The sequence below is a fragment of the Lepidochelys kempii genome, chromosome 6, assembly GCF_965140265.1.
Source record: "Lepidochelys kempii isolate rLepKem1 chromosome 6, rLepKem1.hap2, whole genome shotgun sequence".
In the NCBI taxonomy this organism is placed as follows: domain Eukaryota; kingdom Metazoa; phylum Chordata; order Testudines; family Cheloniidae; genus Lepidochelys; species Lepidochelys kempii.
This window is the reverse complement of record NC_133261.1, coordinates 5,222,959-5,250,375: the sequence shown is the minus strand read 5'-3', so window position 1 is coordinate 5,250,375 and position 27,417 is coordinate 5,222,959. Positions and strand designations below refer to the sequence as shown.

Genomic DNA, 27,417 nt, shown 5'->3' with positions numbered 1-27,417 from the left:
GCAGCTCCTCTGTTGGTGCTGGAGAGGGCCTTTCCGAGGCAACACGCTGTGTCGCATCGCCAGGAGGGGGGATGGCTGCAGGGGCGGACGGGGGCGGCGAGAGCACCAGCCTCGCTAGCGAGGGTCTGTCTGAGGCGACACGCTGTACCACGTCGCGGCAGAGGTGCCAGGCATGTAAAGCCTGCACGGGCGCCCGAGGCTCTTCGTGCAATGTCTGGCCCAATCGCTCCCAGTCCGCTAGCTTAAGGCTTCCGGCTTCAGGATACCACGGGCACTTGGCACGCACCTCCTGTAGCAGGAGAGTGAGTTCTCGAGCCGGGCAGTCATGCTGAGCCTTACGCAGCAAATACTGCAGCTCATTGCAGTGTTGCACTTGCAAAGCAGAGAGGGAGCTTCCCATACTTACCACAATGAAAAATACTCACCGGGATCCACAAAGCGGATGAGTGACGCATCTGAAACCCTTGCCGGGCGAGGTGAGTGCTGAGGGCCCCACGTTTGGGCGCCAGTTGTGGCGGTTCAGTGATGAGACAGAACACAGCTTTATGCAAGCAAACAGGCTGGTCAGCGGAGATGGGCTGTTCTGCCCCCCGCCTTCCACCTTCTCCTTTTATTATATTTCTCCCCCTAAGCATTACACACTGCTACACAAAGGAATGTATGACGTTGATTCATATGCTTAGTTACCATCCTCTATCTACTACAATCCTGGTTCTCAGGCCTTGAGCCCAGGCTAAAAAAACCTCCCATAGTTACTGTCCAAACAATCAAGTTCTCAGGGTTCATATCTAGCCCTTGTCCTTGGATAGAGCAATGTGTGCATTGCTTCTAGGAAACAGTCAGGGTGTGCCCCGCCTGCTTCCAGGTGGAATAGCTAGACATTAACCCTTCAGTTTGATTATATCCAAACCAAACTTTCCAGTTGGAACATTTCAGTCAAAAGAATAGACCTGGTCTTTTGTAAAAGGTACGAATGGGGTAAGTCTATCATTGCCTGTCATGATCTTCATCCAGTATAATTCTGAGCTATCAGTAATTGTATATATGTTTGAGAAAGAAATGTGTCCATATTAGAAAGAAAAAGTTTTTGGCTGAAAGCTAAAGTACTTACTGCACTATCTTGTCTTATATTTAGATTGTCAGCTGTTTGGGGCAGGGACTATCTTTCTGTTCTGCTTCCAACAATGGAGGTCTTAGATATTGTGTGTGGCGGGAAGAGGGAATCATGAGAATCTTTTATAGTGAGGCAATCTAAATATAGGGTTTGTTACTAGCTCCCTCTATAACTTGTCTCACAATTATCATCACTACGTGTACACACAGATTACATTAATGTATTATGAAGGTTACAATTTTTAATAAAGTCGAGAAATGCTCAAGTTAAGATTCTCATATTAACCTTAACTTCTCATATTAACCTTAACTTCCACGGCACATTCTGTGTCCAGGTACTGGAGGGAGGGGTAGCCTTGACGGGGTCCAATTTTATCCCCTCACCTTAGTGCAGCAGTCCCTTAATTGGCTGTTTGTTCCAACCCTCCCTCCCAGTCTCTTCACCACAGTATCACGCCTGCCTCCTACCTGCCTCTCCCATACCCTGTGCCCTTTTCTTTACATTTAATTGATCCCCTCCTAAATACCCCCTCAAAAATATATCTTGGAACTAAGATGTCTGCTGCCATTACACTGTTCACTCTGCTGGCATGTCCGGGCTAGTTAAATTACAAGCTCTTCAGGGCAGGGACTGTCTGCTAGCACAATGGGGCTTCTTCCGGTTAGACGTTAGGCCAGGGATAGTCAATTATTTTTTTGTCATGGTCCAAATTTGTTGGTCAAGGTATAGTCAAGGTCCAGACTCCAGAGGAAATAATAATAAAAAAATTATAAGAAGAAGAAAATAAAAAGATTTGGGGTTCCATTCAAAAGCATCTGGCAGTCTGGATTTGGCCTGCGGTCTGCCTATTGATTCCCCCTGCCTTAGGCCCTTCTTACTGATGTAATAAACATGATTAATAATATTAAATAGTAACATTGATCATATGGGTTTAGATTCCGTGCTGCCCTTTATTTGCAGTCCATGAAGAGGAGGACAAGATGGCTTTAAACCACCTTTACAAACTCCTGATTGTGGGCTACTCTGGGGCCAAAACATCTTCCAAAGCAGGGGCTTTCTAAGTAATAGCAGCCTGTCCCTGACTGCCTGTGAGCAGCAGGACTTCCCACAATCTCTGCAGAGCTACGTTTTGTGGGTCCATCCCTGATATGTTTTGATTGCCTGCAGCTCCACCCCGGGTATGCCTCCTACCCTAGGGATTCAGACCGCACCCTTGGTCCTGCGGCTGTCATCAGTTCTTGTGTAGAGGGGATTCTATCCCAGCTGGAAACACTCCTCTGGACATTTTACCCAGCACAAAGCCTGTGGTAAATGATAATCGTCTCATCTGAGGACATTTTGGTGTCAATCTCATTTAAAGTAATGGGAGACAGCAATCATTTCTAATATGGGAAATTTCAGGATTTTTAAGCCAGGAATAAGGAGATCCTATTGGACTTTTAAAAGACACCATGTAACTCTAAATTCACAATGTGAGTTGGCAACATGGTATACTGGCCAAGTTCACTTACATCTCACTTATCATGCCTATTACAAGGGTAACCGCTGAATACTCTTTTAATCTGTTCTTCTTTATTAGCTAAGGAGACACTAGAGCCCAAAGAAAAATGGAAAAGGAAGAAGAAAAAAGGATGCTTTCCATGTTCCCCATTCCGTAGAAAAAGCAAAGGATGTATAGGTAAGCGGGACTCTTCCCATTTGGTTTGGGGCTCTACTCCTCACTCCCAGGAACTGTAACGGGTGCACTATCAGCAATGCTGGGAGCCTGAAGCAACTCATGGAAATCGGGGCCATCACAGGCAGCTTGTGGGTATAAGAGGATGAGGTTTTTTTGGATGGGGTGGTAGAAGGGGGACGGATATCTGGGGCGCCTACACCATTCTGCCTCTGATTCCCATTACACTGCGTTCTGCCACATTCCATTAATATCCTCCAGCTGCCCCAGTCCCTGTTCTGCTTCTCACCCCATCTACAGTGGAATCAGGCTTTCATCTTCACTGCCAGGGTGCCAACAGGGGGAGCTTTGAGACCACAGCAGACACTCACCCTGGTAGCAGTTCAATGCCCAATGCCACGGTGGCCACCAGCAACTGCAAGGAGCAATTGCAGGGAAAGTTTTTGTCAGCCTCAAGCCCTGGGTGAGAGGATACTCTGTGAGTTCTTTGCAGGCAGATCATGCTCAGTGCGGTTGGCACAGAGAATTTCAGGGATGGAGCACATTCACTAAGGTTAACTTGGAGCTGTGTGGGGATGGATCATGCTCAGTGAGGATGGAATCTTAGATTTTGGCTGCCAGCTTCTAACAAGCCTCTACTGAGCATGTGCCAAGAGTTATTTTCAGAGGCGTATAAATTGGGTAGTTCTGGAAGAATTTTCTGAGAGACAGCGAAAGGCCCCCTTGCTTCAAATGTCAAGTCCCTGTTCTAAACTATGGAGCTGTTAGACCTTCTCAAAGAAACAGTTGTAATTTTTTTTTAACAGTGGCAAAGCATCTCTTCCTGTATAGAGGGGATTCTCCCTCCGCTGGAACCATTCCTCTGGCCCTTTTACCCAGCATAAAGCGTCCAGAGCAGGAATGAAAATATCACCCAGTGCTTTTTTTTTTCCCCAGGGAAAAAAGAAATAAAATAAACTCAAGCAAAAAACAAACAAAACGGTCTATCCTGATTTCACTATGTACTTGTACAGTTGCACAAAGTCAAAAGTGTATGAAGCTTGCAGAACGTCCCAGTAAAATAGCAATGTGTAACCTGTGTGACATTCAGTAGTCCTATAAATACGAAAGCACCTCTGAATTTAGAAGACATTTCATTCTACACGTACGACAAAAACATTTTTTTTTCTTTTGGTTATAACTGTTATTATTTAACACCTCTTTTTTCTAAATTAACCTGGGTATTGGGCCTCAGTGAGGAATAGAAAAGCCTCCTAAGAAATTTTCACCTGCAATCTTCAGCTGCTTTTAAAATTATTTGAGTGAAACCAAAACAATAATAAAAACCCCACAAACAAACCCAACACATAACGTATTTTTGCAGAAGTAAAGGTTGCATTTTTGCATCTTCATCTATTTCAGATATGGCCCAGGATTTCATAGTAAAATTCCCTACAAATAGCTGAGGACTCCATCTTATACATTGCACTTCTCAGATTATTACAAGGAAATTAGCAGTGATCCTTCCACATTTTCAGTTTGTTTGTATTCACACAAATGGGGAAGAAAATACATGTGTTTGTGTCTAGTGAGAAAGTCAATTATTGATGAAGTACCGATAATTTATTTTCTTTCATTTCACTATCAGATGGTTTAAATCAGGAGCAAGATTCAGCGACACAGAGAGCTCCAAAGTCAAGGCAGAAAGATGTCTTAAAGCTGGAGCAAGAAGGGTACATTGAGCCGGTCCTGGAGCTGGAGGAGACAGAAGGACTTAATGGTATTTCCTCTCATAATTTTTGCACTGTACCTAAATTCAGTGGGTGAAATTCTGGTGCCTTTGAAGTCAATAGAACATAGGACTTGAAGGAATCTCCTCGGTCATCGAATTCAGTCCCTGCTGTCATAGGCAACCCCATGCCATCATTTCATTCATAAACTTTTCAAGCTCCATCTTCAAACTAGTTAGGTTGTTTCCCCCCACTTCTCCTATTGGGTGGCTGTTGAAGAACCTCTCTCCTCCAACAGGAATTTGTCACTGACTTCAGTGGAGCCAGAATTTCACCCAACATGCTTTACTTAAGTTTACAAAAATTATCCATTAGGACCTTCAAAAACCAAATACATATGAGATTGGCCTAAATATCACAAGAGTAAAACTATAATTATACTATACTTCACGGTTTGTAAATTTCTTGTCTGGTTTGTGAGCCTTTAGGGGAAGCTGCTTCCTGATTTAGTCTGTGGAGTGCCTTAGGGTCAAATTCAACACTAAACAAATATGCAAACTGCAGACTTCCCCCCTATCTGCTTGAAGATGACTCCCCTTATCTACTCCTAACCCCTGCAAGGGTGGAGCTGCCATTTTGTGCCTCTTCATCTCTCTCCCTTACCCCTATCCTATCCCCTTCCCCTCCCTGCCCCACTAAGACCCCTCCTCCACTCCACACTCCTCCCATTGCCCCCCAGAGGCTTCTGTCCCCAGTGCCACCTTGCATTCACTTGCCCCCACATTTTCCCACCCTCTCCCCTGCCCTTACAGTATCTTACCCCTCACATTTTCCCTCTTTCACCCCCTATTTCCCTGAGATCTCCTCAGTCCTCCCCCCCACCTCTCTGAATAGCCTCTTCTCCTCATGAGGATGTCTCCTGCTTCCCACGTTCCTCCCAGTTCCTCAGAGTTACTTGTCCAGCCATTAACCACAGAGTCCAGAAAGTGGCCATTGTCTCTGAGGGCACCCTGGCTTCAGTGTAATGGAAAACTGTGGGAGATGGCAGCCATCTCTATTTGGGGCAGCCTTACTTCCACATGCAAAGCCTGTAGTGAATGATAGTCGTCTCATCCCAGGGCAGTTTGGCATCAATCTCATTTCAAGTAATGGGAGACAGCGATTATTTCTACTATGGGAAATTTCAGGATTTTAAAGCCAGGAATAAGGAGATCCTATTGGACTTTACAAAGATACCATGTAACTCTAAATTCACAATAAGAGTTGGTACCATGGCATACTGGCTAAGTTCACTTACATTGCACTTATCATGGTTCTTACAAGGGCAACCACTGAGCCCCGTCATGCACACTTCTCTTTAAGAGGGAATCTGGTTGTGGTCTCTCTTCTGGGTTTTTACTGCCCACTCAGGAAAAGAAGTCTGCCATTTGCATGGGCCTTACCGGGTCAGTGGCCAACTTGAAAATCGTAGGGCTGCAGTGAAAGTTACCACCTCATGACCCAGGCATTGATGTCCTTCATAATGTTAAGCAATCGAAGTTGCATGTGGTCAGTGACCAACTGGAAGGGGTTCCCCAGTAGATGATACCTAAGTGCATTGATTGCCTACTTCACCACCAACACCTCCTTTTCTATCGTTGAATACTTCTCCTCTCAGGGAAACAACTTCCTGCTCAAATAAAGGACTGGACGCTCCTCTCCCTCAGCTTCTTGGGAAAACACTGCTCCCAATCCCATTTCTGACACGTCAGTCTGTAATATGAAGGCTCTATCAAAGTCTGGGTGGAATAGGATGGGCTCCCTAGTTAGTCGATCCTTCAGTTCCAGGAAGGCTCTCTCACACTCTGCTGACTACTGTATCTTGTGAAGCTGGAAGCTCTTTTTTAGGTCGGGTAAGGGTGACATGAGCATTGCAAGGTTTGGCACAAAGTAGCAATAGTATCCTGCTAGGCCCAAGACTTGGCTTATCGGCCTTTTTGTCATAGGGGCCGAGCAGTCCCCTAAGGCTTGTACTTTATCCAACTGGGGGTGTAGGGTACCTCGGCCCACACTGTACCCCAACTATGTTACCTCTCGCTGCCCAAGATGGCACTTGACTAGGTTGGTGGTGTGCCTGGCTTCCCCTATAGCTTGCAAGATGGTTGTGAGGTGTTGGAGATGTTCTTCCCACATGAGGCTGTCTACAACTATATTGTGTACGTAGGCTGCTGCATATAGGTGGTGAGATTGCAGCAGCCTGTCCGTAAGTCACTGAAATGTGGCTGCGGCCGCACAGAAACCAAAAGGCATGGTGACTAACTGGTACAGTCCAAACGGGGTGTGACCAGCAGTGCGAGGGGAACCCCTCACTGGAAATGCCAATGTCAGGGCAGGCTGCAAAGGGGAGAGAAGATGCTCCTCAGACTGGTGGGTAACACTGAAGTTAAACTCCCCAACCAGTCACAAACTGTGCTTCTAATCCCCCACACTGGTTATCAAGAAGCAAAAATGAAATCACACAGCCCCTTAATTGCTTTCCAGCTTCTGGCTCCCAATCAACACCTACGTCCAGTACAGTGAGAAGTTATCTAAAAACTCTGCTCACATATACAAAATGTTCTTCTGACCCCAAAGGGTCAGCCATGTCACCAGGCCAGTATAGGTTTGGATACTACCCAAAATACCACTCTGCCAGCCAGGTTTATTATAAAGAAAAAAGAAAGAACAAGAAGATAGATGTTAAATGGTAAAGCAGTTACATATATACAAAGATTTGAAAGTCCATATATCAGGCTCCTATCAGTACTTGTGAGTTTGCTGGCTTGAATGTCCCTCTGGAACACAACCCCAGCTAGGATGGGTCATTCAGTCCTTTGTTCAGAGCTTCATTTTGTAGCAAAGTTCATCCAGAGATAAGAAGCAGGACTGAAGACAAAATGGAGAAGATGCAGCTGCCTTTTATAGTCTTTTGTCATGCAGCCTGTGCTTCCTTTGTTCCAAACACAAGCTGCCCTACACATGGCTTGAAAGCCTTAGAGTTCTGTCCATAGGCATGCCCCTGCCAGAAAATGACCACATGGTGACAGGGATGCTGGAAGATGGGGAGGCCAAGGGGCCATGACCCTCCGCCTTTTTGCCATGGGCCCAGCCCCCTGCTCCTCTTACTCTGGGAGAAAGAGACTTCTTTTAGTCTTTTTTCTTCAACCTTCTTGGCCAATACCAGATGCCTTTGTAGGACCCTCTCCTAAAGTTTAGCCTTTTCAGAGTCTGATAAACTGGATCTTTGAAGAATGTCTTTCATCTCTGAATCCAATTGGTGAGGAGGTGTGGTTCTGATATTTTCTTCATCACTAGAGGCATGTTTCATCACTGGAGGCGTGTTTGTTCTAGCTGATGGCTAGGAACGAGGTACAATTTTTCAACCATTTTATTTAAAATGCCTGACAGCAAAGCTCAACAAAGGTTTGATAAAACCCCTGATCTGTTTTACAATCATCTTTTATTCTTTTGAGGAACAGGTTTTTGTAATCGCTCAGTGTTTTACTAATCCCCCATTTTCTTTTTAGCATGCTTACTTGTTAGGGTTTCTGGCGGACTTTTCCTTTTACAGAGTTGAGTGCTATTTCAGAGCTGGCCACTACCAGGTTGTCAGAGGCTGAGCACAGAAAAACCTTCCTTTGATGCGGTCTGGCTTTGATGAGGAGTTTCAAAAGATCTAGGTTTCTGTGTACATGGCTAGACATGCTTATCAGGGGGATGCTCTTTTTTTAAAATGGCTAAGGATTGTTAAAAAAAATTACTACTTTTATGTTTTTTTTCAAGGTGTATGCATAGGGCCAGTCTGGGGGAGAAATGCTTGTTCTTAACCTGTAGGCTTCGGGTGCTAAAACATTTAAATCCACCAGCAGAAACTTGTGGGCTTTTTGATAGCATCCTCAAAAGCCTCCCAAAAGAATTGTGTTTTCCCAGGGTACGTTTGCCATGCCTGGGTGGTAACTTGCAGTTTATCTCCATGGTTTTAAAGAGAACCATATACTTTGTATTTAAAATAATCATTTGTCTTTTTTCCCCTGGCGAAACACATTTTGCACAATGTACAAAATACTCAGCTTCCTGTGGTGTATGTACTTTGTAAAGGCTTTCTCAATTTCACTGCTTTCAGAAGAAGACTTCTTCAGGTCATCTCTAATAAATATGCCTTGTGAAAAGGAAAAAATACTTTTTTTTCCTTCAAAAATGGTCAACAGTGCCAAATGTGTATGTGTCAACATATGAAACTGGAGGACAAAAGAGGGTGTGGAAACCTGTAAAAAATATATATATTGATGAATCCTATTGAGCTGTATACTACTAATGTCTAGAGTGAAAATATAGATAGGTAGATCCCAGGATATTGGAAAGCCAATGTGGGTGAGGTAATATCTTTTCTTAGACCAACTTCTGTTGGTGAGAGTGAAAAGCTTTTGAGCCACAAAGAGCTCTTCTTCAGGTCTGGGAACATTACTCCCAATGTCAGAGCAAAATGCAAGGTGGAACAGATTATTTAGCATAAGTAGTTAGCACATATTGTAAGGGACCATTCAAAGTAGAATGGGCCATTAGCACCGCTGCAAACATAGGAAAAAAAGAAGGGGTTAGTGGATTACAGATTGTTTTAATAAACCATAAATCTAGTGTCTCTGTTCAATCCATGATGTCCATAATCCATGATTTGGTGTCCAGCAGAGTAATGAATGTAAGCTCCCTGGTTCTTCTTTTGAAAATGCTGTGCAAGTTGCCTTTGAGGATTGGGTCTGATAGGTCAGATATAGAGTGATTACTTTATGAAAAGTGTTCACCCACAGGTGATAGGGTGTTTTTGTCTTTTATCATTTTCCTGTGTATATACATTTGAGTTTATAATGCTTATCTGTTTCATCCATATAATCATTATTCGGGCATTTAGTGCACTGGATGAAGTGTGCTACATGTGATAGGCATGTATAAGATCCTGGGATCTTGAAAGGTGTTTTGTGTGGAGTGTTGATCATTATAGTAATGGAGATATGTCTGCAAGTTTTGCATCTATAGTTCTGGCAGAGTCTGGTGCTGCTTTGAGTGGGTGTGTCCTGGTCTGTGGGGAGCTTCCTCTTGATGACGAGGGTTACCTGGGGTTTTCAGAACCCACAGCAGGGGCAACTTAACTATTTCACTCCATGCAGTGTCAGGAATCAATCAATAGGAACACAGCAGTTCTGTCTGATCAAGGATTAAATGCAAGTAAGTATGCTCTTATCTAACACTGCAGTTTATTAGATTTAAGCATACAGAGACATAAGCAATAGGTTTAGAACATCCCAGATCTTTTTCCTAAGATCTGGAATGGTATTGAGTAATTAACAGCAGGTTTGCAATGGCCAGTTGCTCACCCACCAGGGAGAAAGGGTGTCAGAAAAAAGTGTCTCAAGATGGCTTCAGAGGACTGCTCCACAATATACTCTATTAGCTAATCTTTTATAACTAACTTCTACAAAACACATAGGTCATAATGACCCCAACTGGATCATCTCTTTTCTAACTTTCAGTCAACTTTCCATATCAGAGGTGCCTAGATTCAAAGTTTTCCAACCACCAAGGTTTTCAGTCTCAGTTGTTTACTTGTCTGTCCCCTCCTCCCATTCTGATTAGCAAAAAACTATCAGCTAGATATGACCTCGCTTCTAAAAGCCTGTCTCCAAATTAACCCTTAACTATGTGGTGTTCTATTTCATTAATTCCTATTGGCAGAATGCACATAATATGGTTGCAATTAGTTTGATCACATAATGGGGTATACACATCCCTCAAACCAGGGCAACAATGAGTTTGAAGAGATTGTTCGAAGACCAGAAGAGATGATTCTTGAAATATTTCTTTCATGATGGGGTACCCATCGCGTATGGGGTGTAGTTGTTTACACCCATTGGTGGTTACACTAGCTTAAGTGTGGGGTGGTAGGTGACAAATAGGGGTATGCAGTCAGAAGGGGGTTTATTTCTGTATTGAAGCAGATTCTCCTGGGGTATTTGGGTGGCCTGTTGCATGATGCAATCTACTTCTCTGATGGAGTTTCCTTGTTTGGTGAAGGTGGTTTTAAGTGAACATAAGAACGGCCATACTGGGTCAGACCAAAGTCCATCTAGCTCAGTATTCTGTCTTCTGACAGAGGCCAATGCCGGGTGCTTCAGAAGGAATGAATCAAAAAGGTAATCATCAAGTGATCCATCCCCTGTCACCCATTCCCAACTTCTGACAAAGAGAGGCTCGGGACACCATCCCTGCCCAACCTGGCTGAGAGCCATTGATGGACCTATCTTCCATCAATTTATCTAGGTCTTTTTTGACCACTGTTACAGTTTTGACCTTCACAATATCGACAACAAGTGTGTTAAGCCAGGGATAGTCAATAGGCGGACCATGGGCCAAATCCGGACTGCGAGATGCTTTTGAATGGACCCCACAATGTTTTTATTTGTTTATTATCATTATGGGTTTCTCAATTTTTTTTTTCTTGGAATCTGGACCTTGACTATACCTTGACCAAGAAATTTGGACCTTGACAAAAATAAGCTATCCCTTCATTAAGGTATATATCACTTACTTTCTCCTCAGAGCACATTCTGTGGTATCTGAGTGCCTGGCTGTTAATAACATATTTCTTGGTATGGTTGGGGTGGTTACTAGATCTATGAAGGTAGGTGTGGTGATCCATGGGTTTCTTGTATATGGTTGTCTGTAGGGTTCCATTGTTGAAGCTGATTGTGGTGTCCAGAAGTTGATGCTAGTGTGGGAAAGCTCCAGAGAGAGTTTAATGGATGGGTGGTGGTTGTTGAAGTTGTGGTGGAAGTCTGAGGGAGTTTAAGCTGTCTTCCCATAGGATGAAAATTTCTCAGGTATATCACTGGTTTCATGATGCACTTCTCCAGAAATTCTTCTTCAGGATGACCCATGAAGAGGTTAGCATATTGGGGAGCCATCCTAGTACCCCTGGCTGTTCTCATGCTTTGGACAAAATGTTTATTGTTGAAGGTAAATCTATGACAGGCGAGGATGAACTGGATGAGTTTGGCTATGTGTTTGGAATGGATAATTGATGGTTGTCCACTGTCTTTTAAATATTTGGGGCAGGCAGCTATCCTATCATTGTGAGGGATATTGGTGTATAGGAAAGTGACATCCATGGTGGCAAGGATGGTATTCTGAGGAAGGTTGTTAATACTGTGGAGTAGAGTAGGGCTCAAATGTACTTGAGCCATCCAGCTACTGTGAGAGTGGACTGTCTGGAAAGACTCTTGCCTAGGCTCACAGCACATGCACGTTTCAATCTCTTTGGCTCATGAGTGTTTGCACACAGTGTTCTAGAAAGCCAAAGGTTTCCTTTAATAGATGTTTTCAGTATTGCTTCCTCAAATGGGCAGTGAGTGCCACACACTGGCTGAAATAAACGATGAGTGACTGAGATCAAGTAGGGGATGTTGAGCTCTGTGGTGCAGAATTCCCTCCATTATAAGACTGCTGATTTTGCAAAATGCTGTGTTTTTGACGAGCTGTGTCTAGGGAACTCCTTGCTCAAATGACGCCGAAATTTGGGTCACTAACCCTATCCTGTTCCCCCATGAGACAACAAATTTCAAGACAGTCCAAGTAAGCATACAGATCTTACAGTACTTAGAAGAATTAACATTTAAGTAGAAAGGGCTTCTCAATCTAAACTAAAGCAGAGCTGGTGCTTCATTATAGAAGCATAGGACTGGAAGGGATCTCGAGAGGTCATCAAGTCCAGTCCCCTTCCCTCATGGCATGACCAAGCACCATCTAGACCACCCCTGACAGGTGTTTGTCTAACCTGCTCTTAAAAATCTCCAATGACGGAGATTCCCAACCTCCCTAGGCAATTTATTCCAGTGCTTAACCACCCTGACAGTTCGGACATTAGGAAAAATTTCCTATCTAAACTTCCCTTGCTGCAATTTAAGCCAATTGCTTCTTGTCCAATCACCAGAGGATAGGAAAATAATTTTTCTTCCTCCTCCTTATAACAACCTTTTAGGTACTTGAAAACTGTTATCATGTCCCTTCTCAGTCTTCTCTTTTCCAGACTAAACAAACCCAGTTTTTTCAATCTTCCCTCATAGGTCATGCTTTCTAGATCTTGAATCATTTTTGTTGCTCTTCTCTGGACTTTTTCCAGTTTGTCCACATCTTTACTGAAATGTGGCACCCAGAACTGGACACAATACTCCAGCTGAGGCATAATCAACGTGGACTGGAGCAGAAGAATTACTTTGCATGTCTTGCTTACAACACTCCTGCTAATACATCCCAGAATGATGTTTGTTTTTTTTTGCAACAGTCTTACACTGTTAACTCATATTTAGCTTGTGGTCCACTCTGACCTCTTGATCCCTTTTTTGCAGTAATCCTTCCCAGGCAGTCATTTTCCATTTTGTACATGTACAACTGATTGTTCCTTCCTAAGTGGAATATTTTGCATTTGTTCTTATTGAATTTCATCCTAGTTACCTCAGACCATTTCTCCAGTTTGTCCAGATCATTTTCAATTATAATCCTATCCTCCAAAGCACTTGCAACTCCTCCCACCTTGGTATCATCTGCAAATTTTATAAGTGTACTCTCTATGCCATTATCTAAATCATTGATGACTATATTGAACAGAACTAGACCCAGAACTGATCCTTGCAGAAGCCCACTCGTTATGCCCTTCCAGCATGACTGTGAGCCATTGATAACTACCCTGAGAATGGTTATCCAACCAGTTATGCACCAACCTTATAATAGCTCCATCATGGTTGTATTTCCCTAGTTTTTTAATGAGAAGGTCATTTGAGACTATATCAGATGCCTTATTAACGTCTCGATATACCACATCTACCGCTTCCCCCCATCCACACAGTCGTCAGCCTGTCAAAGAAAACTATCGGGTCAGTTTGATATGATTTGTTCTTGACAAATCCATGCTGACTATTACATATCGCCTTATTATCTTCTAGATGTTTGCAAATTGATTCCTTCATTATTTGCTCCATTATCTTTCCGGGTCCAGAAGTTAAGCTGACTGGTCTGTAATTCCCTGGGTTGTCCTTATTTTCCTTTTTATAGATAGGCACTATATGTGCCCTTTTCCAGTCTTCTGGAATATCACCCGTCTTCCATGACTTTTCAAAGATAATAGCTAATGGCTCAGATATCTCCTCAGTCAGCTCCTTGTGTATTCTAGGATGCACTTCATTGGGCTCTAGTGACTTGAAGACATCTCACTTGTCTAAGTAATTTTCAACTTGCTCTTTCCCTGTTTTGAACCTACTCCATTTTCACTGGTGTTCACTATGTTAGGCATCCAATTGCCACCAACCTTCTTGGTGAAAACCGAAACAAAGAAGTCATTAAGCACGTCTGCCATTTCCACATTTTCTGTTATTGCTTTTTTGTCTTCATTGAGTAATGGGCCTACTCTGTCCTTGGTCTTCCTCTTGCTTCTCATGTATTTGTAGAATGTTTTCTTGTTACTCTTTATGTCTCTAGCTTGTTTGATTTCCTTTTGTGCCTTGGTCTTTCTAATTTTGCCCCTACATACTTGTGTTATTTGTTTGTATTCATCCTTTGTAATTTGACCTAGTTTCTACTTTTTGTAGGACTCTTTTTTTTATTTTTAGATCATGGAACATCTCCTGGTTAAGCCAGGGTGGTCTCTTGCCACTCTTCCTATCTTTCCTGTGCAGTGGAATAGTTTGCTCTTGTGATCTTAATAATGTCTCTATAACACATAATAAACGGGTTAATCGTTTATCAGATACAAATACCCGAACACTGCCCTGGAGACATTACCGTACCAGGACTGGCCTGGAGGTGTCTTAGCATTAGCTCCCCAGGTTGCAATGTGGGTAAATTTGCTTTGTAAGTAATGACAGTCCTCACAGCTCCCCAAAAGGAGAGAGGAAGTAGCGTGAGTGAAGGGACTGATTTGGTCGCTGGGAGGTAAGCAAAGCCACAGTGCTGTTAGCTACACCTGTAAAAGACATGTCCCAGCAAAGAGATGGAGGAAGATATGAAGAAAATCAAAAATAAGTCTTCCCAGAAGGTGTAATCTGCACTGACGGCTGAAAGGGAAATAAAGGGTCAGATCCTCCAGATGAGTCATTGATGCCCAGCACAGCTCAGGGTGAGGGGTGAAGGCTACCATCACAGCCACCTGATCCTCAGACTGCCAGGCACCAGTCTGATCCTGAGCAGCAGCTTAGAGCAGCCAAGGGGTCATTTCAGCTTCTGGGATCACCACAGAGACAGGGTCCTGAGTCTATGCCCCCTCCTCCAGTAGCTGTGAGCTGGGATGTCATAGAGCTGGTTATACTGGAAGATTTTCTAGAAAATTCTCAGTTCGCCACTTAAGCCATTTTCAAGTGGACTCTGCACTGTGCTGAGGATAAGGATTGGGATCAAACAATGCAAACCAACCTAGTGGAGTTCAAGGTGGGCCAGAACTATGTTTTATTTGCATGGAAGTAATCCCATTGGCTTCATTTTTGTTATACCAATATAAGTAAGAGAAGAATTGAATCCAGGATGTATAAATCATCTGTTACTTACTGGGTACTGCTTTTCTTTAAATTACAAACATCAGGCTGTCTATGGAATGAGTAAACTGTATATAAAGTCACCATTTTCTACTCTGAAATTTTGGTTTGTTTTAACTTCCTTCTGCAGAAAGAAGTAAAGCATTTCAAGATGTTCTGTCCAGATTAAACCTGGAGAAGCACAGAAGCATCAAGATCAGGCTGAGGGATGTTTTGGAGATCTGCCCAGAAAGCATCAAGAACAGGATTCCAGAGGCATTAGGTGATTTACCTTGGCATTTCCTGAGGAAGGTCATGGCTCTGAATGGGACGGCCAGAAATACAAGCATTGGGCACAAGGCTCCTGAAGAAGAAATGGATGATTATGAGGAGAAACTGCATACTGATGGCACTTTCTGTTTTAGTGACACTGAGATGAAAGTTTCTCTGCAATCTCTTGATGTTCTTTGTGCTGTTCTGCTTTGCTCAGTTTCCTACAGCAGGAGATCCTGTCCAAAATGTCCATGTGCCAGTTTGCCCTCCCTCTGCTGCTACCCACCCTCAACACCCCCAAGGGCACCCTATTACTGTGGGCCATGAGGGACATTGTGAGGAAGTGGAGGCCGCACTCCCTGGCACAGAGCAGAGGGTTCAGAGAGGAGAGCCTGGTGCTCACAGAAATGCCAACGATTTCTTTTGTGTGGATGGGGAGCTACAGCTTCTCCAAGTCCCAACTCCTCAATGAGGTTCTCAGCCCCTCCCAGCAGCACCACGATTTCTTTATCCATCGGGACATGGAGTCTGGGAACTTCCTTCAGAAAATCGCAGATGGGCTGGTTGAGATTTCCTGGTATTTCCCTGGGGGGACGGAAAATTCTGATCTTTTCCCAGAACCCATTGCAGTTACAAATTTGCATGGAGACATTGAGTCCCACTGGCTACAGTTTAGCTTTTTAACAGCGGTCTCCTCCGCAGTGTTCATAGTTACCGAGAGCATCGGTGAGAAAGAATACGAGCTGTTGTCATCTCTGAAAAAATCCAGCTCTAAATATTACTTCATCCTCAACTGCAAGAATAAGAAACCCAAAGAAACTCTGGGATTTCTTAATAAGCTGTCCTCAGTGTTGAAACTGAGCAAATCACTAGTACTGGTGAAAGATAGTATCATGAATAATGCAGGATTTGTGGAAAAAGGTGAAGTCCACCATAGGAACCATAGTGAATTCATCTCCGAAGACAGTGAGTTTGGGAGCCATGGCTGTGACGGCACGTGACCTGGGAATCCAGGTGGATGAGGAGTGTCAGGCATGTCAGTGTGCGAGGAAATATACTGAAGAAATCACTGCAGAAATAAGAGATGGGGCAAAATACAAAAGGGAAATGCTGAGCCTGCAAGGAGACCCATGGAAAAACTTGGCTAAATTGGAAAAAGAGATGTGCCAAATGAAAAGGCAAGGGGACGTGGCCATTGAAGACTATAAATCTGCACTGAAACAGAAATGGTTAGAGATACGTAGACAGCGGAATCAGTGTGACTGTACTAATGGTTTGACTAAGTTTATCAATGGAATAGTACAGTTGAATCCAGTGGAGAAACATTACTTTCTGAAATGGATGAAATTTAGCCTGGATAATATTGCTAGGGGGAATCTTTCTGAAATGCGGGCGGACTAAAAAGAGAAATGTGTAACTCCAGGAGTGGATCGAAAACAGCTGGAGGAATTAGATAAATTAATATATGATAGTTCCTTGGGGGTGGAGCATTTCATGTGTGAGTTGGGGCATTTCTATGAAGCTGAATGCTCAATGGTTAAAGAAGGGAAAATGGAAGAAAGCCAAAGACAATTCTCCCATCTCCCATGCACAGCAGCTGACCTGATGCTGGAAGGGTTTCCTGTGGAGCTGATCGATGGAGATGCCTCCAACATCCCCATGAACTGGGTAGTAGATGTTCTAACCCATCTCCATATCAGACTAGGGGGTAGATCCAGAATGGTGGTTATAACAGTGCTGGGAGTGCAGAGCACTGGGAAATCCACTCTTCTCAACACCATGTTCGGCCCGCAGTTTGCAGTGAGTAGCGATCGATGTACGCGAGGAGCGTTCATGACACTCATTAAAGTTACAGAAGCTGTTCAGGAGCTGCTTGGCTGTGATTTCATCCTGGTGATAGACACTGAAGGTCTGAAGGCCCCTGAACTAACAGCACTGGAAGACAGTTATCAACATGACAATGAGCTGGCCACTCTGGTGATTGGACTGAGTGACATCACCATCGTTAACATGACCATGGAGAATGCCACAGAAATGAAGGATGTTCTGCAAATTGTGGTCCATGCATTTCTCAGAATGGAGGAAATAGGAAAACAGCCAAATTGCCAGTTTGTGCACCAGAATGTCAGTGATGTGTCTGCTCATGATCAAAACATGAGGGACAGGAAACACCTCCTGGAGCAGCTGAATGAAATGACCAAAGCTGCAGCAAGGATGGAAAAGCAAAGCAGGGAAATGGCATTTTCTGATATTATGGAGTATGACCCAGAAAAACACAATTGGTACATGCCTGGCTTGCGGCATGGAGTCCCTCTCATGGCTCCCGTAAACACTGGATACAGTGAGAGTGTGTGTGAGCTAAAGAAATACCTGTTTGAATTCATAGAGAACCGTTCACGGAAAAGAGCTGGAAAGGATATTCCTGATTTTATTGTATGGTTGAAGAGCCTGTGGAAGTCAGTGAAACATGAGAACTTCATCTTTAGCTTTAGAAACAGCCTTGTAGCTGAAGCCTATCACCAGCTGTCTGTGAAGTATTCTGAATGGGAATGAGGTTTCCGCAAGGAGATGTATCTCTGGATATCTGAAAAAGAAACTTTTATCCAGAATCAGCTGCCAGAGACACTAGAGGGTGATCTCTTTCACAGCTTAAAAATGGAAGCACAAGGGAAGCTACAGCAGGGAGAACAGAAGCTCTTGAATAACTTAGAACAGTATTTTAAAGGTGAAGCTCCAAATTTGAACCTGATAGAAAAGTACAGAGAAGATTTCAAAAGGAGCGCAAAAATAGCCTCAAAAGAGAACTTGAAAATTATTCAAGCAGTAACTGTGAGGAAGCAATTCGAATACGAAGAGGACAGCACAAGATAGACAATATCCAGTCTGGGTACAAGCAGAAAATTGAAGGGGAAGTTGACAGACTCTTGGCTGAATGCCGAAACAGAGAAGATAAACTAGACAATGAGAAACTGAAAAAAGAATTTGAAACGATGTGGCGAGAAACCTTGTCAGAGTTAACGCTCTGTACTTTACAGAAATGTCAAGTTGTTCAAGATATGGATCTCCAGCTGAGAAAGGATCTGAAGCACAGAGGGGGTGCTGTCAGACAGATACTGCAACATGCAAAAAGCCTGCTGGATTATAGAATGAAGTCTTTCACAATGAAGAAGGAATACTTAAACCTAAAATGGACCAGAGCAGTTGCAGAATACTTCTCACAGGAATGTTACTGTAAAACTGAAGAGCTTGCTCTATCTTTAATGACTGAATGCAAGAAATACATTGAAGAAAAAGTTAAATCCAAAACAGACTATGATGAAACCTATTGTGGAGAACTGCTGCAAATGGTTAATGAGAGGTTAAAAGAGGAGGAGATTGAGAAACTTCACACTTCTCCTTTGTTTGAAGTTGACCTGAAGCTTCACGTTTGGGGGAAGCAGCTTGGGCATTTCAGAAGATGCATGAAGATTTTATCAAAGAAAATGATCCTCAGCAACATCTGGAGAAGCTGAAACCTCATTATTTCTCCATATTTACTGATCTCCATTTGGAAAAGAAAGAGAGCCAAACGAGGGCGAGGAATTTCTGTGATCAGTGTCTCAAACCTGCCCTGGTGGGTTATGTCAACAAAAGGCTCGGACTAGAAATAGTTGACAATTTTCTCAGCAGTGAACAGGCCCTTGAATACACCAGCCGAAGCTTCTTTCAGTTCTTTTTGCTAAAGAAGCTGCTGGAAGAGATGAACTTTGAGAACTATGTGAAATAGATAAGTAACTATGAAGAGTTTGTCAAATCCTGGATACAGAGATGTCTGATAGACCACTATGGAGGGAAGGCAAGTTTGAGGGATTTGGAGAAAGGGATTCTATCCAGAATAATAAATAAAATCAAGGGAGTTCTGAAAAACTCCATAAATAAAAACAATAACACAGTTTCTGCCTTTTTAGACAGCTTTTGCAAAGAGCTGCAGCAGGACCTGGCCATTTCCAGCAATAGCTTAGTTGGAGTACAGTTTAAAACCACAGCAAAAATTGAGCAGCTTTCTGGTAACATTGAAATCTTCCTTCTGGAGCTGGAACAACAAATCTTAACCCAGTTTAATCATTTGGAACTTGAGACCAAACTCTCCAGCCTGCCAGTGAAACCCCAGGATGAGATCTTCAAGCGAGTGTTTGGCTGTGGGAAGCAGTGTCCGTTCTGTGAAGCCCCCTGTGAAGCAGGAGGCACTGACCATAAAGAGCATTTTGTATCAGTCCATCGACCCAAAGGGTTAGGGAACTTCAGGGATTGTGATTCACAAAAGCTTGAGCATTCCATATGCTCCTCTGATGTGGTTTCCAATCGTGAATTCCAAACTGCAGCCGCAGATGGGAAATTTCATCCCTTCAAAGATTACCGCCATTACTACCCAGACTGGCACATTCAGCCTGGTCCCAATATTGATGCTTCTGATTTCAGGAAATTTGTTTTCAAATCATTCAGTGACCAGTTAGCTAGAGCGTATGGTGCTAAAGCAGCAGATCTTCCAGGAGACTGGAAAAATCTAACTAAAGAGCAGGCGCTGAAGAGCCTAAAGGAAGTGTTTTACATGAAATAATAGACATGCCAAGAGTCTCTTTAAATAGGATGCACTTCAACAAAACAAAACCCTTAATTTTAAAAAATGGAATATGAACCAATCTGACAGCCTGTACCGTTTTTTAAATTGAAAACTAAAAAAAAAAAAATCAATTGCAGGTCACATCTTCCAGTTAGTGCAAGGCTGCTGCACAGGAACAGCCATACCAAAGCAAACTGATAGTCCTTGTTTCCCTGTGTCCTTGCTGAACCAGAATAACAGCCCATCTAGCCTGGTATCCCCACCTCTCTGCAGTACTGGATCAGACCAATCACCCACATAGCCTAGTATCCCACATGCTTGCTGTATTGGATCAGACCTACAGGCCATCTAGCTCGGTATCTCATCTCCCTGCTGTACTGGATCAAACCAGTGATCCATCCTGTCTCTGACAGTGGCCATTACAAAATGTCTCAGTGGGAGGTGCAAGAAACCATCTAATGGAAATTGTATAGAAACGTTTTTAGAGGAGAAGCTTCTTCCTAACATAACTATGTAAACAGGGTCCGAATGAGTTCTCCCATGACAGCTAGCTGGGAGCGGGAGAGACTTTAGGAGGAAATTGTATTTACATGAACTCACCTACTCTGCCTAGATATCCAGCAGATATAGAGGTGTTGCTCAAAGTGACCAATATTGACTTGTGTTGGGTTACAGATCACTTTAGTACGGAATGAAGGGGTAGTGAAATGTTGTTGTCAGTGTTGTTGCATTTATTGTATGACTAAAGGGGAGCAGAACTGTGCTTAACCTGTCTCAAATGAGGGGTCACCCTCAGCTGAAAGGACTCATTAAGCCAGGTGCTCGAATGCCTGACTCCTGTGAACGTAAGAGGGGTGAGGAGAGGTATCTCTGCCAGGAGGAGTGAACTCTCCCTAAGGGTCCCTGGTCTGGTTTAACCTGTTTCTCCCCACTGTTCAGAAGATAGGGCCTTTTGTTATTTTAAGTGCTCAAAAGAGCTGACAATTACTTGTGGCAGGACAGCATTTCTGCCCAGCCTAATAGCTGAAAATCACTAAGGACTTGGCTACACTTGTGAGTTAGAGTGCATTAAAGCAGCCCCGGGCACCCTAACTCACGACCCATCCACACTGGCAAAGCACGTAGAGCGCCTGGAATCTGCAGCGGGAGTGCCCCTGCTAATCCACCTCCACCAGAAGCATAATGTTTGGTGCGTCTCGGCTGAAACGCCCCGGCATCAGTGTGAACGAGGTGTTGCATTACTGCGCTCTGATCCGCCTCCAGAAACGTCCCATAATCCCCTTAAGTCAAGTGGCCACTCTTGTCATTGTTTGGAATCGGCTGTAGGAATGCGGATATGTCCTTTCAAAGCTCCGTTTTCTGACAGCTGGCATGCTTATCTGCTCTGGGACAAAGCAAACCATTACTGTGGCTTGCTGCTTGAGAGGCAGGAGGAGGGGAGTCTGCTGCTGTCTGAACTTACAAGACAGCATGCTGACATGCTCTCAGCCCCCCCAAAACCCACTCTCTCTCCCCCCACATACACACAACACACTCCCTGTCACACTCCACCCAACCCCACCCCATTTGAAAAACATGTTGCAGCCACTTGCATGCTGGGATAGCTACCACAATGCACTGCTCTCTGTGGCCGTTGCAAGAGCTGCCGTTGTGCTGGCATTGTGAACACACAGAAGCGCTTTCCCAGCAGCACTCTCTGAGGGGCACTGCAGCTCCTGGAGCTGTACATCTGACAGTGTAGACATAGCCTAAGTTACATCAGTGAAACTTTCTTTATTCAAGACAAGGGCAGATTCAGGACCCGAGTATTACATAGTAGGAAGTAATTACTTTAGAATAGGCTGTAAACACAGATAAATGATTGGCATGTATGTTGAGTGTTTAAACTGAGTCTCTCCCCCCCAAATAAGAATCCGTTGAAGACAATTAAACTGCTATATTTAGAGCATGACTGTCATTTACTCTCCCTATTGTGCATTAAGAAATTAGTATTCTTGTTTTAATGTAATCACGCATAAGAAGCAACAGAAAACCATTTACAGTTAAACAAAATAAACTTCGGAACAGACTTTTTTGTGGTGGCTTATTTATTTTGAAATGTTGCCTTGAAACTTTTTCTTTTATTTAGCCCTGAGAGGAAGGATAGTGGGTGAGGTCAGCAAACATTTCAGGAGATGTGATGCTTCCAAAGTACAAACCCAAGATCCCAAGCGATACAGGACCCCTTAACATTTAAATGAGCCCTTCTGAGAGGCCTGATGCTGATAAGAATGACTGACCTCATGAAAAATGGGCTTTGTTTTCTCATTTAAACACTGAGAAAATTTCATGGAGCCCTGAGCTCTCACGGGGGGGGGGGGGGGGGGGGATGGGGTGGAGACCCAATGGGGCACAAGTTAGTAACCGCTGTGGTGGGATAGGCAGGGCCAGCTCTGGAGTCAACAGACCCCCAGGTGAAGCAGTTAAACCCCAACCCAAAGACTGGATTTTCCACAGTTACCAGGGAAATTAGATAACTATACACACACACACACAAACAGACTGAAATATGTAGGGTTAGAAATCCCCAGTAACAACATTGATGGCCCAAACTCTCTGCAGTGACCCCAACCCGTGACACTCCCTCTCTGTGTCCCTTCTCGGCAGTGGGGCTGTGAGTGTAGCTGGATTGGGCAGTGGCTCCCTCTACTGTCCCACGGGGGAATCTCTTCTCTTCATTGCCACATGCCACGCAGTTGCCGTACTCTATCTGTCAGCCCAGCTGCTCAGTGGATTTGCCCATGTCACCCGGTTTCAATTGTTCCTTTCCACATAGAATCATAGGACTGGAAGGGACCTTGAGAGATCATCAAATCCAGGGGTTCTCAACCTTTTTCCTGCTGAGGCCCCTATAAAAACATCCTATAAAAACAACAGGGGCCAGCAGGGGGGAAGTGTGGGTTCCAGGCCAGGGGGACACACTTGGGCATAGGCATAGTTGTACTTCTATCTTTTTTTTGGTGGCGGGGGGGTAAGGAAGGCCTGGCATGGCTCATCCCAGCTCCACACAGCAGGGTCCAGGGAGGATGTGCCATCTCCACCCCCTGACTCACTCAGGAGGGCACCCAGCTTGTCTGGGCTCTGGGGGAATGCAACCAAAAATATAACTGAAAGGGGGGACTCAGTTCAAAAAGTTTGAAAACCGCTCAGGTGCGGGCAGGAGGTTAGTTAGGGGCTGTGTGAAATGAGGGGAGTAGCTCAGGGTACAGGGAGGGGATAGCTAAGGACTGTGTATGGGCAGGGGGTAGCTCAGGGTGCAGGCAGGGGGTAGCTATGGGCTGTATGCAGGCAGGAGGGCTTCCAGTGCAATGCCCAGCTTCAGGGGCAAGGCACTGGGACTCCCAGCTTCAGCCTCCCTGCTGCTCCTGGCTTGTGGGGGAGGGGAGGTTTGCCAGCTCGAGCACCGCGTTGCTCCTGGCTTGGAGGGGATGTGGGGACCCTTCCAGCTTCAGCCCCACCTAGCTTCTGGCTGTGCCACTCCCGGCTTGGGGGGGATGGGGAGGGCACCGCGGGCTTCAGCCCCGCGCTGCTCCTAACTAGGGCAGGGGCCCACTGGCTTCAGACCCGCACTGCTCCTGGCTTAGAAGGAAGGGGGGGGGCAGGCTTCAGCACTGGGGCTCCAGGTTTCAGCCGTGGGGCTCCACGGACCCCTGGAAAGGGCTCACTGACCCCCTGCTGAGAACCACTGATCTAATCCAGTCCCCTGCACTCATGGCATGACTAAGCATTATCTAGATCATCCCGGACAGGTGTTTGTCTAACCTTCTCTTAAAAATCTCCACTGATGGAGATTCCAGAACCCCTCAGGCAATTTATTTCAGTGCTTAACCACCCTGACAGGAAGTTAGCCATTGATAGCTACTCTCTGGAAATGGTTTTCCACCAGTTTTGCACGCATCTTATAGTAGCTCCATCTAAGTTGTCTTTCCCTAGTTAGTTTGTTTATGAGAAGGTCAGGTGAGACTGCATCAAAAGCCTTACTACCGTCAACATATAGCACATCTACTGCTTCTCCCCATCCACAAGGCTCGTTACCCTGTCAAAGAAAGCTATCAGGTTGGTTTGACACGATTTGTTCTTGACAAATCAATGCTGACTATTACTTATCACCTTATTATCTTCCAGATGTTTGCAAATTTAGAGCTTAATTATTTGCTCCATTATCTTTCCAGGTACAGAAGTTAAGCTGACTGGTCTGTATTTCCCCAGGTTGTCCTTATTTCCCTTTTTTTAGATGCCCTTTTTCAGTCTTCTGGAATCTCTCCCGTTTTCCATGACTTTTCAAAGATTATCACTAATGGCTCAGATATCTCCTCAGTCAGCTTCTTGAGTATTCTAGGATGCATTTCATCAGGCCCTGGTGACCTGAAGACATCTAATTGGTCTAAATAATTTTTTACTTGTTCTTTTCCTATTTTATCCTCGGATCTCACCTCATTTTCACTGGCATTCAGTATGCTAGATGTCCAATTACCACTAACCCTCTTCTTGAACACTGAAACAAAGAAGTCATTAAGCACCTCTGCCATTTCCACATTTTCGATTATTGTTTTTTCCCTCTTCATTGAGTAATGGGCCTACCCTGTCCTTGATCTTCCTCTTGCTTTTAACGTATTTGTAGAATGTTTTCTTGTCACCCTTTATGTCTCTAGCTATGATCTGTTTTGTTCCTTGGCCTTTCTCGTTTTGTCCCTACATACTTGTGTTATTTATGTTCATCCTTTGTCGTAATTTGACCTAGTTTCCACTTTACGTACAACAATTTTTTGATTTTTAGATCATTGAGGATCTCCTGGTTAAGCCAGCATGGTCTCTGGCTATACTTCCTATCTTTCCTATGCAGTGGAATAGTTTTCTTTTAGGCCTTGTTGTGGGGCAACTGCCCCACTCCAGTAAAACAGGGGTTAAAAGCATCCCTGGAGAGGGCTGTAGCTGGCCTAGGCTGATTCGGGAAGCAGCCACAGCTGTGGCCAGCTCAATCAGGGTCCAGCTGGCCCTTATAAGAGGGCTTGGGGCCAGAAGTGAGAGGAGTATCACTCTAGCCCTGGAGGGAGAAGGGCTAGCTGCCTGGGAGCACTGTACCTGAAGTGGAGCAGTGCTGGGGAAGGGCAAAGGGAGCAGCAGCCTGGTAAATCCCCAGGCTGAGGCCTTGTTGAAGGCCTAAGAAAGGTACTGGGGAGGCAGAGGGGCAGCCTGGGGATAGGCAAAGGCAGCAGGTCCTACCCCCTCGCCAATGATGAGTAGCCATTACAGACTGCAGTCTGCCCCAGTGAGCAGGGGCTAGATGATGACTGGCAGTAGCCACTGAGGCACGGTGGGTTTAGAGGGTTGGGGGTTCCCCTGGGAGGGGAGACCCAGAGTGTGGGGGTACAGCTAGGGGGCAGCACCCCAAGGTAAAAGGGCACCGAGGTCCAGGAGGGAGATGGGGGCCCTAAGGCAGGCAAGACACCAGCCTGCAGAGGGCGCTCCCAGTGCTGAAGAGCTAACTTCCAAGATGACCAGCAGGAGGTGCTGTGCCGGTGAGACTTTGCCTTGCTACAGGCACATAATAATGTCTCTGAAAAACTGCCAACTCTTGAACTGTTTTTCCCTTTAGACTTGCTACCCAGGGATCTTACCTACCAACTCCCTGAATTTTCTTAAGTCAGCCTTCTTGAAAGGTAGCACCTTGCACAGACACATTGAATGTTGCCTGACATTATCAAGCTCTTTCTGAAATTCCTCACAATCCACCCAAACAAAAGAATTCGGTGGCCCGGGCAAGTTTTCCTATCTCAAGTTTTTAGTCCATTATTCCAGGTCAATAATAAACACACAGAACACGACCAATCCTAGTGTTGCCACTCAGGGCCTCCCACTCTCCAGGTGATCATTAATTCCCACCTCTCCCCATCCAATTCTTACACCTCACATATGGGCTCTGTCTCTCCGCTGCTCCCAGCACTGGGCTCTTCTCCCCTCCTGCTGCTGCACTGAGGCTCTCCGGCCTCCCTCCTTGGGGCGGCTCAGGTCTCCCTTCCCACAGCTCGGCCTGGGGGTGATGGGGCAACAGGTCTCCTGGGGCAGGGACGCTGCAGGGGCTTGGGTGACCAGATGTCCCAATATTCAGGGCTTTTTCTTCTATAGGTGCCTATTACCCCCCACACACACTCTGTCCCAATTTTTCAAACTTGCTATCTGGGCACCCTAGCAGGGGCTGGGGCTGCAGTGCAAGCAGCCCCATCGTGCGAGTTCCCCACCCCAGGGCAGAGGGGCCCAGCTGGGCTGATTTGGGGGGAGGGGGGGCAGGGGGAAGCAGCAACAGTTCCTGTAATCTGACCTTTCCCACACCCTCCCCCCACAAATCTCCCCATGGGTCTTCTACTAACCCCCCCAAATCCTCTCTGCTCCCCTGAATCCGCCTCCTGACACCCTGCCTCGCCCTGCACCTCCTGCCCTTCAATCACCCCCAAAAAGCCTTTTCCCCCTCCTGCCCCTCATGCCCCCTGAACTGCCACCTGCCGCCTCCTGCTTCCATCTCCTTCGCTTGCCCTTTGGACGGCACCCGCCCCATTCTGCTCCCTGCCCTGAAGCAAACAGCCCCCCGCCCTTTGGCTTGATAACACCCCTCCCCTGCTCCAACCTCTGTGCCCCCAGCCCCAAACCGCATGGGGCTGGGAGGAGGAGAAAGTCCTTGCCTGCTAATAAAGCCAGTTTGTGCCCCACAGCCCTGCCTTGGGGAGGGAGGGAGTCAGCCTGAACTTCTCCCCCTCCCCAACACTGACCCCTGTAAACTGCCCCTGAACTTCCCCCTCCTCAACAATCCCCTCAACTCTGCCCCCCAAATCTACCCCGTGCCTGGACTCTGCCCCTCCCCCATTCTGGCCCCCTCCTCAGTCCCCCTAATGAGCCCTGTATGAACCCCCAACCCCCTCTGCTCCCCTGAACCCACCTCCTGACCCCTGCAGCCCCTCCTGCACCTCAGCCCCCCTGAACTGCCCCCTCCCTTCCCTAGTGACCCCCAGCTCCACAGGGTGACTCTGCTGTGTCGGTTTAACTGTCACTCCAGGACATGCCAAGCTCCCCTCCCCCCTTACAGCCACCTGGGCCCTCATTAGCCTCGGGGGTGGGAGCTAATTTGCACAGAGGATAATGGAGCAGCCAATCAGGGGCTGGCCTGGGTGCCGGGGGAGCTATAAAGGGCTCCTCAGTTCTTCCAGACCCCTGGGCAGGGCTGTGGCTGTGCTGGGAGCCCAGGCTGCAGGGTCAGGGAGGGGTCTGGGCCCAGCCCCAGAGCCGGCAGGGGAAGCGGGAGGCTCTGGTGCTGCGCAGGGTGGGGCAAGAGCTGGGTACAAGAGGCCCCAGTCACTGCAGCTCCCCCTCTGTGGGGCTCCAGGGGAGAGGTCTGGAGCATTTGTCACACGCTTGGGATCCCCCCTGTAAGGGAGGACAAACTGGGC

The 27,417-nt window shown here is 45.6% G+C and overlaps 2 pseudogenes; both read left to right on the top strand.

Moving 5' to 3' along the window:
* The first annotated feature begins 14,656 nt into the window (after positions 1–14,656).
* On the top strand, positions 14,657–19,936 carry LOC140912716 (up-regulator of cell proliferation-like; annotated as a pseudogene).
* Positions 19,937–25,472: 5,536 nt separating this feature from the next.
* LOC140912712 (up-regulator of cell proliferation-like) overlaps positions 25,473–27,417 on the top strand; it is a 72,050-nt pseudogene continuing 70,105 nt past the window's right edge.